Genomic DNA, 10,086 nt, shown 5'->3' with positions numbered 1-10,086 from the left:
TAGCATGTTTGTTCTTAGGTACATCACGAGACTGTGCCTTTTCTTGCCTTTCACTTGTTTTGTTTAAGCTAGCATGCACTGTATCATTTTGATTCAAAAGCAGTTGCCATAAACTCATTTTGGATTTTGGATTTATTGGTTCATCTATGAACTATGGATCATGTGAGATCTTTCACTCTTCCATTTTCCTAAGATTAGGAACTAGACTATGCTCTTAGGGAACATATACAAAGAATGGTGAATTATTGCAAAATTTTTGGGGAAACTCTATATTTCTATCGATCCTTGGCAAGTTATTCCCATGAGAGGATTTGAAAGTTATGCCCTATGTTTGTACAACTTTGTGCATTCCATTCTCCTCTCAATAATGAGGGGTTGTAGTGTTATGTGCTCATTCACGATAACAATGTTTCCTTATGATTTTCACAAAAGGGGTTTTCAAGTGTTGTAAAAGCTCTATATTAGAGTATTTCCTTAGTTTAACTATTTTCTATGTCTTCCTCCTTTCCATTTTCCATATCTCTCTATAAAATGAAGAGTTAGCTTCTAAAATCTCGAAGGTCATTTCACAAATTGCAAAATCAAGTCCTAGGTCCTAGGTTTGTGAAACTTCTGGACTTCCCTTATCAAGGTGTAAGCCTTTTAGGGATCAACACATACCAATATGTCTTATCCATGCCTCAAATTTATCCAACCTTCACCTATTCATGTATCTCTCCCCAACCCTCTTATCAAGTCAATTTCACAACCTCATATTCATTTTCCACATATCTCCATCCATTTCACCTCAACAAATTATATCACATCCCAATCCATCTCCCATTTCTTTTATTTATTTTCTCACTTTGAGAAGGCAAATCCATATTATTCCTCATTTATGTCTCCATCTTATCCCTCACCTACATATCCCTCCCATCCAACATCTATATACCTCCATTTTTTCCCCTATCCACACCCCAATCCCCAACTTTGGATAACCCCTTGATCACCTCGACCCATAATCTGAGTCCCTTAAACTAAAATCCTCCAAAACATAATCCTCATATTCCATCTAATCCTAATACTTTTTTTAATCATAATACTAAAACTCCAATCTATATTCCTAATCCTCTACTTAATCCCCCCAATCCTTAATCCTAGTCCTCCAAGTCACAATCCTAAACCTTAATATAATCTTAATCCTCCAAAACCTCAAATCCATACTTCTACATCCTATAAATCCACATCATCCCCATCCTCCAAGTCCTTTGTTCATGAATTTATCCAGGAACTATTAGCAAAGGAGACTAAATACCCAGGTCTCCAAATAAAGTTGTGCAAGATATCATGCATCCACCTCCATCCCCTCCAAATAAATACAAACATCAATCCCCTAAGATTCATAAATAGCCCATACATCCATCCATCCACCCAAGTTGAAGATTCCATCTCCTCCTCCATCACATCATCCTCACAACTCCAAACATGGAAAGAAATTGATCGAAAGCATGCTACCATTAATACCCCTTTAAAAATAGATCAGACCATCCCTCTATCTAATGAACCTATCGCAAATAAAGATAAAAATCTCCCCTCTAATCAATCCACTTATCCCCTTCTATCTCAAGATCCAACTATCCCTCATAAATCCCTCATGATACCATTCCTAATCAAGATCAAGATATCCCTTTCATCCAATCTAATGACTCCCCTCCATGTTAAGATCAAATTATTTCCTCCACTCCATCTCATGATCCCATTATATCTTAAGAAAAAAAATCCAATCCATCCCATCTAATAACCCCCTTCCTAAACAAGACCAATAAATCTACACTCCTCCCCGTCATGATCTTTTCCAAATTCAAGATTAAAGTATTCTTTCATCTCGATGTCAATATCTTGATCCATCTCAAGATCCCAATATTCCTCATAATCGCTCTCATGATCCTAATCCTCCATAATATCCCAACACCCCTATCTAAGATATCCATGAATCCCATACCTATAAACTTGATTCATCCACCTTTATCCGATAAGGTTTCCTTCAAGAAATTGCAATTCATTCCACCTCATATCACCCTCAAAATGAATTCGCATCTTGTTATCAAAGCAATAAGGATCCCATTAGTTTTTTTTTTGGTAAAAATATTAACTATCAAGGTAAAGGGTTAGGCTTCAGTGAACAAGGCATATTGGAGCCCATCCAAATAAAAGAAAATACAAGTTCATATGGCCTTGGATACCAAACCCATGCTCAAGACATTGGTACTTCTTCCATCCATCCCAAATCACTTATCTCATCATATAAATCAAAATCCACCATCCCCCATCACTAAAATACATTTTGAGCCCTTATGTCCAAGAGTCCATTCCTTCCTCACCCACATTACTTATATCCCAAAATAAAATCATTCATCCCTTCTATCCATCTTGGGTCCTTACATACCTCCATCCACCACATCCATCAAATTTATCTCAAATCCCACCACTCCATCACCTCAAATCCTTAAGCAAGATCAAGAAAAGCACACATCCTTGAATTCCTTCCAACATCCTACCTCCATCACCCCATCCATAATACCTAAAATAAATCCATCCTCATGCACTTGTACCATTGCTATTTGAAGCAATTTGGATGTTGAATCTAAAATACATAAAACCAAAATCCATGAAAATCCAAGGATCAACATGTCTCATCATAAAGACATGCTAAAACAAAATAATATGATCTAAAAGCAAGAAAAATTTAGAAGGTCACAAAAGATGAAAAATAAAAAAATAAAAAACCATGTGGATTCCCAAACTACTCATAGAAGAAATGCATTTCAAAGTGAAATCCAAATCGACATCAAAACCCGCTAATCCAAAAGTCCTCCAATATTCCATCTAAAAATACCTCATCTTCAAAATCAATTTTGGGCCCTTATGTCCCAAAATCCACTATCCTAAGTCCATCATCTCCTTCAATTATTTTGGGTGCTTATGTCCCAAAATATACATTTGATCCTACATCTAAGTCAAAATCCACTTCCCTAAAACTCCACTACCCCTCAAGGTGTGTGCCAATGTTGATCTTCCCAACATCCCCATCTACTTATCCACAAGTCTTCCAACACCCAATATATTATCCAACATCCATGTTCCATAATTCCTTCGCTTTCATCCAAGCTTTTGCATAGATCCTTATCTTTCCATATCCCCATCCATTTCTACCAATGTCTATGAGAATACCTCCAATTATATTGGTCTATTAGAGCACATTTCCAAGGGATACCATACATGGAATTAGATGCTTGAAGTCCTTCCACCATCTCCATATCACCCATCCAATATCTCCCAAATCACTTATACATCCACTTATTATCATCCATGTCTGTCCAAACTATTATAAAAATCCTAGAAAAATGAAAAAAGTAAAGAGAAAAATCCATCTAATGGTGAAAACCACTTTTTGTGGTGCCTTGGGTAAGCACCATGATGTAAACTAGGTAAACAAGCATCATGTGTAATCCCCCATCCTCTTTCACTCTACACTTGGGGCCAAGCCTCAATATTGACATTCTCCACTATGTTAGATTTTGTGAGAAGAAATAAATGAGCTAGGATATGATGTTGGTTGTGGATCACATGAAACTCCAAGCAATAAATGATCAAAGATCAATATAGTTGATTGAAGAGTATTTTGAAATGAGAGAAAAATAGAGACAAAGAAAGAGAATTTTGAGAAGACTGTGAATAATATCACCGAGCTATCATTAAACTAGTAAAAGTGAAAGTATTGAGAGTCTTCTCAAAATTATCTTCTTTGTCTCTATTTTTCTCTCATTTTATATTACGCTTCATTCAACTATTTTGATCTTTGATAATCTATTGTTTGGAGTTGCATGTGATCTACAACCTACATCAGATCTTGGCTCGGTTCTTGCTTTTTGTAATATCCAACATGGTATCAGAGCCTTCTTGTAGCATCTCCTTCCTATAAGAATCTTCATCAACATTCAGTTTGAAATCAGTTTTAGGAAAGTTTTAGTTTGTAGTTGAGGCATTTTGCCTTGAATTACTTATAGATACAATATTTATTTCTTGGTGTTTTTTCAATTTTATTTGCTAACATTTGAAATTTGTTTTAAAAAATTTTCTATTTCACTTGGTAGATTTTGAAATTCATTTGGCAACATCACTTCATTATTTTTTAAATTATATGTTCACTAATCTTTAATTGCTCAACAATTTTTCCGTTTGTGGGTTTTCTAAAAGCAAAGATTTGGAGCTGTAGATCCATTTATATATTTGTAGGCATCAACATAGTTATTTTTTCTCGATTAGTGGCCATTTCTCCTTTAACTTGTGAATATTTCATTGGTTGCTTGATTTGAGGTCCATGCCTTCTATCAAACCAACATCTTTGTGAAGGATTTCATTATGCCATGCATTGGTAGCATGGAGATATGTTTTTTTCCAAATCTAGCATTTTACTGATCAGGCTTTGCTTGTTCATTAGGGATATTTTTATTTGCAGGCACTAGTTCCTTGTTTGACTGACACTGCACTAGTGTAGACAGGTGTTATTTTCTTTTTGACAATCCATATTTGTAGTCTAGTTTGACTATGTTGTTTAACGATGGCTTGGTCCAGACATCTACTCTATTGCTAGCAACTTGGAGAATTTATATATTATCAACTTGATTATTTTGTCAGTTAACTTACTTCAAACTAGTGTATTTTTCTAGGTTGGCACAAGGATTGGTTGATAAGATTCCTTGGAGTCTGTGACATATAATTTAAGAAGTTCAATGTATTGGTTGCAGGTGTTTCTCTTTGTGATCAATCCATTTTCTTGTTCTTGGAAGGCTCGTGACCCCATGTGGTGATTGTTTACAAAACATTATCACACATAGTTGACCTATGAGATAAATATTTAAGGCAATTTGCCCTTAGTTTGGGCACATTATCTTTGACAAAATCGATCCTTCCTTGTTTGGTGATTGTGAAGCTTGACTATTTGGTAGCTTCATTTTTATATTGTTCGATTTCATATTGTTGGTAGAGAGGCATCCCTACATATCTCACATTTATTTCATTTTTTTATTGGCTGATTTATTTTTAGTTTGCAACAAACACTATAGTTTTATGCCAATAATTTATTGATTAAGGTTTTGTGTGAGCACTCAAAAATGAGTGGTGGGTCTATTTTCTAAAGTTGCACTTGAATGTTGAGGGGTCCTTTATCCCACATGCACTGAAATAGGACTTCTTATGCTATTTATATAGTTGGATCTATACCGTTTCAAGCATGATCTCTATATCACATGGACTGTGGCCTTCCTCATGTACGATCCACCGTGGTTTGTGAACCCATGCAACATTGACTTGACTTGCATTGTGCTCATTACTACATGTTGAATTGACTTGTAGTGTTCTCATTACTCAGTGTTGTCTCGTTGGTGCATTAAACAACCAACTTATCGTCCTTAAGGGGCCCATTTTTTGCTACACATGAGTTTTTATTTTTTAGAAGTTATAATTTCTGTTGGCTTTATCTTTATAATTTTTTGAAGAATCATTATAGTTGCAATAGGTTTTTATTTTATTCTAGAGAGGGGGAATTGTAGGCAATGGAGTGATTTCATACCCACCCATCTTCATGAGCATGACCTATTACCTTCGTATAATGATGTTCCTATTCATGGCATACCTTAGGAGTATAATATTTGGAAAGGTTATAGGGATAAAGTCTTTAGAGTTATTTTTTATTATATAAATTATGTCCTTTTGGAGTCACTTATTCATTTTGAGTGCCCACATATGCTTTGGATTCACATTCGGGAGTTATATAGAGATTATGATACACCGCCATCTATTGATGATCATCTTTCCAATTTTGATGTGCCTCTTCATTCTTTGGAGAAGATAACCTATGTTTGTGGTCCTTTGAAGGATTTTGATAATTTAGGTGAGGTTGTAAATGCTTTAGAGGTTATTGATTCTTCGTCAAAGGTAATTGATCATTCTTGATAGATAGGATTATAATTGTCTTCCTAATTGGGATTCCTATTTGACAGATATTGGTTCTTTATTTGTGGAGTCTCACATTTTAAATTTGTAGGAAACATTTGAGGGTTTATCTATCCTATTTGATGATAGTTGTGATACAACTGTTGTCACTTCATCTTTGTATTTGGAGCTTGTTCAACATTAGTTCCCATTGGTTTCTTGCTTGTCACCTTCTATTATTATTGGGCATGTAATTGATTGGTTTGTTCCATCATCTTCCAAGGTATTGGCGACATATGAGCATATTCTAGAGGCAACATCATCATCCTACATTTGGATACAACTTCCTAATTCCTATCTAGAATGAGAAGCATTCCTGCATTTGTACTTGGTTTATCTTCTTCTCAAGGGGATACATGTTGTTTGTAGGCATTTGACTATGTTTTGTCTTGATGTATTCACCATTTCTACATGGCATTGTTCATTATGGGGGTGGGGTGGGGCTATGCAGTCTCCTACTTTCCTTCCTATGGGGGAGATAGTTGCTTGTATATACATGATGTATTTGGTCATTGGGGGATGTGATTGATTCCTCCATTCATGCATCTTTTTTCTTTTCTCTCTTTCGGAGAGGAGTTTTCTCCCATGTTTTTTTCTCCTTTTCTCTATTGTGAGATAATTCATTTAATTTGCATTTGTACACGGGTACCTAAAATGGTTTTGCAACTAGGACCCATCTTACATCTTGCACATATTGCATAATAATATTTTCCCCATTTTACTCCAACACACTATCCTTCATCCCCTATCCATCATCCTATCTAAGTCCATCCTTATTGCCCATCTTTGATCTTGACCATCCTATCCACATCCTCCATCCCCTATAACCCATCCTATCCAAATCATTCCTCCCTTCCTATACTTGATCTTGATCAAACTAGGTGAAAAATATGCATGCACTCTTTGGACCATGCAAGCCTTATTTCCTCCACCATCCATATCTATTATGGATTATCCTTTCGTTTCATGCATCTTATCATTTACCATCTTCTATATATGATTACACTACCTATATTATCAGGCATGTTGTTCCTTTACAACACAGTTCTTGGAGTTCCTTCCTCCCACCCTCCTATCTCCCTTCAATATCCATTTACTCAATCCATCTATCTCCTAACCAATAAATCTCTCCATCCTTCCATCCTTTTAACAAGCCTTGATTTTCCCTTGTCATTGGTTCCCATCCATTTCTCTATCTCAACCATCATATCCTTTATGCAACCCCATCGTATCCAATTCATTTATCCTCCTTTCATGTCTCCAATCCAAAAATCCCAAATCAGTCCATCCAATTGAAATTAATCCTAATCCATGCAATCCAATCTTGCAATCTATCTCATCATCCTTAAACCAATCCACGATTTTGATCCAAATTAATTGATAATTCATTGAATAAGTTTAATCCAATTATCATCATAGGGATGTATACTTCACAATCCTTTGGATATGCATTGTTTTTATCGTTAACTTTTCTATCCTCCTCATCAATCAATCCATCAATCAATTAATTAGTCTTCGGCTTGACTAGGGGCAAAATTTTGGTTTTCTTTTGGCTTGATGTGCATGCTTTCTTATTTCTTGTGTGTTATCATTACGTGCATTTATCATGGTCTTTGCATTATATTGCCACAAACGCATCATATTTTTCTATATCATGGTGTCATAAGGCATATATGGTTGCGCTTGACCTTCTTGATCACGTACTTCACATATTTTCATCTTGGTTCCTTTTGGACATCCTTTCATATTTCATCCTATAGTCCTCCTATCCATTTCAAGAGCACACCTATGTTCTTGGAACTTTCTTGTCCTCTTGAGGGGGAATACCACTACCTCTTCATCATCCTTCCTCATCCTATTAGTGAATAGTGCATCACTCTACTAGTCCTTATCCTTTCCCATCCACTATATTTTTTCTTCTTTGACATAATGTCAGTTCATGGCACCATATCAAAAAGGGAAAAAATATAGACATCTAAATTCGTCCATATTCGACCACACTCAATTCTATTCCATTCTAACCAATTCAATAAATATTTATTATTTATTTATTTTACCCTTTATCTTTACCCTTTACCTTTAATTTACATTTATTTAATTAAGTCTAAACCTTATCCCCTATACCCTCCAACTAAATTAATTAAGACGAGGGTCAAGACACTTGTCACATGATATCAAGTTTAGATCTCTGATCCATGTAGATGAATTCAATGGCTAATATTTAATACACAATGATTAAGGATGTGGTGGAATTAAATAATAGGGAAAATGCTAATGAAGGTAAATTAGCCTAATCAATTAACTAATATCTACTTAATTGATTGATTTAGGCTAATTTACCTCCATTACCATTTTCCCTATCATTTTATTCCACCTCGCCCTTAATCCTTGTCCATTAAATCTTAGCCATTGAATTCATCTACATGGATCAAGATCTAAACTTGTTATCATATGTCAAGTGTCTGTACCCTCCTCTTGATCACACATGCACGAGCATGAAAAACTACCTCATAATCATCCTACGTCTTATACATGTCGAAGACATGCACTTTCCAAGCCTTCCTACTTCTTACACATGTCATTGACTTGTCCCTTTCATGAGCTTTCCCATGTGTGCTCACACATGTGAGCACACTTAGCTCTTATAGATCCATTCTTCTTGTGGCATCTTGTCAAAAGGCTAAATCTTCAATTGATACCATATCTCTCAATCAATCCTAACCATCCTTTAATCATTGAATCTTAGCCATTGATTGTCCCCATAAAAAAATCTATCAATTGAGACCTTTGCTCTCATTTTGATCATCTTCTATTATCCTATCCTTATGCTGCTTTTCTATTCTATTAATCCTCATCCTAACATCATGCTGCTAGTTTTAGTAACCATATTCATCGCAACTACCCATCATTAAATGAGAAAATCAAGTGGAGAAGAGTGTCTCTACTTCAATTCAATTGTTGAGATGAGAAGGTAAAAGGCAAGGTAACATTGCTTATTTAATCATTTATCTATTTATGTCCTTTATCCTATTTCATCTTCAAAAAATATTTAACATTTGCGTTAATATGAATATATCATGTTGGTTATCATAGATGAAATTTGAGAGAATTCCTTTAAACATTCATGGTATTAATTTTCCGAATTATTTGGTATTGGTTCATAATTTGAACACATGAGGTTTTTGGGATGATGAACTTGGACATATTTAGGATGTAATCTCATTGAGTTTTACCGGTAAAATATGTGTCTCATACATATAGTTAGAAACTTTAAGATTATCTTGAGGAGGAAGAACTAATTTTTTTCCGCGAACTTATAAATTTTTATATCTTCATGACAACTTGCACGATATTTAATTTATATTTGTTTAAATTATAATTTCTAAGAATAATATATTTATAAGATAATTTATTACATAATGTATTTAAAAAAAAACTATAATGTTATTTGAAAAATATAATTTCAATTTTATCATTCTTATAATTAATACTTATTATTCACAATTAAACATCTTTAAAAAACATCATCAATATTAAAAACATTTGAAATTTTGAAATTTGTTGCGTATTAAACCAACATTACTCTGTGGTTTATTTTTTAAAAAAACAATAATTGGTTCAGTTTTAGAAGGATTAAAATGGGCAGGTCCTACCGGGAGTCGAACCCAGGTCGCTGGATTCAAAGTCCAGAGTGCTAACCACTACACCATAGAACCGCTTTTATGATTTCAAAGCGATCGTAATTTTCTTGATTATTACTACTTGTTTATTATTACGTTGCCAGAATTAAAGTTCCAATAACTAGAGCAAACGAACCGGAAAATAAAATGCTTAGAATTAGAGTATAATGCCAATTTAAAATTATATAGGGTTAGATATATCTCAGCACCTCTAGGGTAAATCAAAATACTTACACTACACATCAATAAATTTGTTTAAATATTATGTTTTTAGGTTAATTTGTGTGAGATTTTTTAAAATTAATATTTTGGATTACATTATTAGTACTTGTCGTTACCTTACATATTATTGTAATGAGTTTCATTTTTTTCA

The 10,086-nt window shown here is 34.4% G+C and overlaps 1 non-coding gene across 1 annotated transcript; it reads right to left on the bottom strand.

Annotated features, from left to right (window-relative positions):
- Nucleotides 1-9,677: 9,677 nt before the first annotated feature.
- TRNAQ-UUG (transfer RNA glutamine (anticodon UUG)) lies at nucleotides 9,678-9,749 on the bottom strand. Its single transcript has one exon. It is a non-coding gene; the product is annotated as a tRNA-Gln (tRNA).
- Nucleotides 9,750-10,086: the final 337 nt, after the last annotated feature.

Source organism: Cryptomeria japonica, chromosome 3 (genome assembly GCF_030272615.1).
Source record: "Cryptomeria japonica chromosome 3, Sugi_1.0, whole genome shotgun sequence".
NCBI classification, from domain to species: domain Eukaryota; kingdom Viridiplantae; phylum Streptophyta; class Pinopsida; order Cupressales; family Cupressaceae; genus Cryptomeria; species Cryptomeria japonica.
Note: the sequence above shows the minus strand (reverse complement) of the source record. Positions and strands in the feature narration are given on the sequence as shown.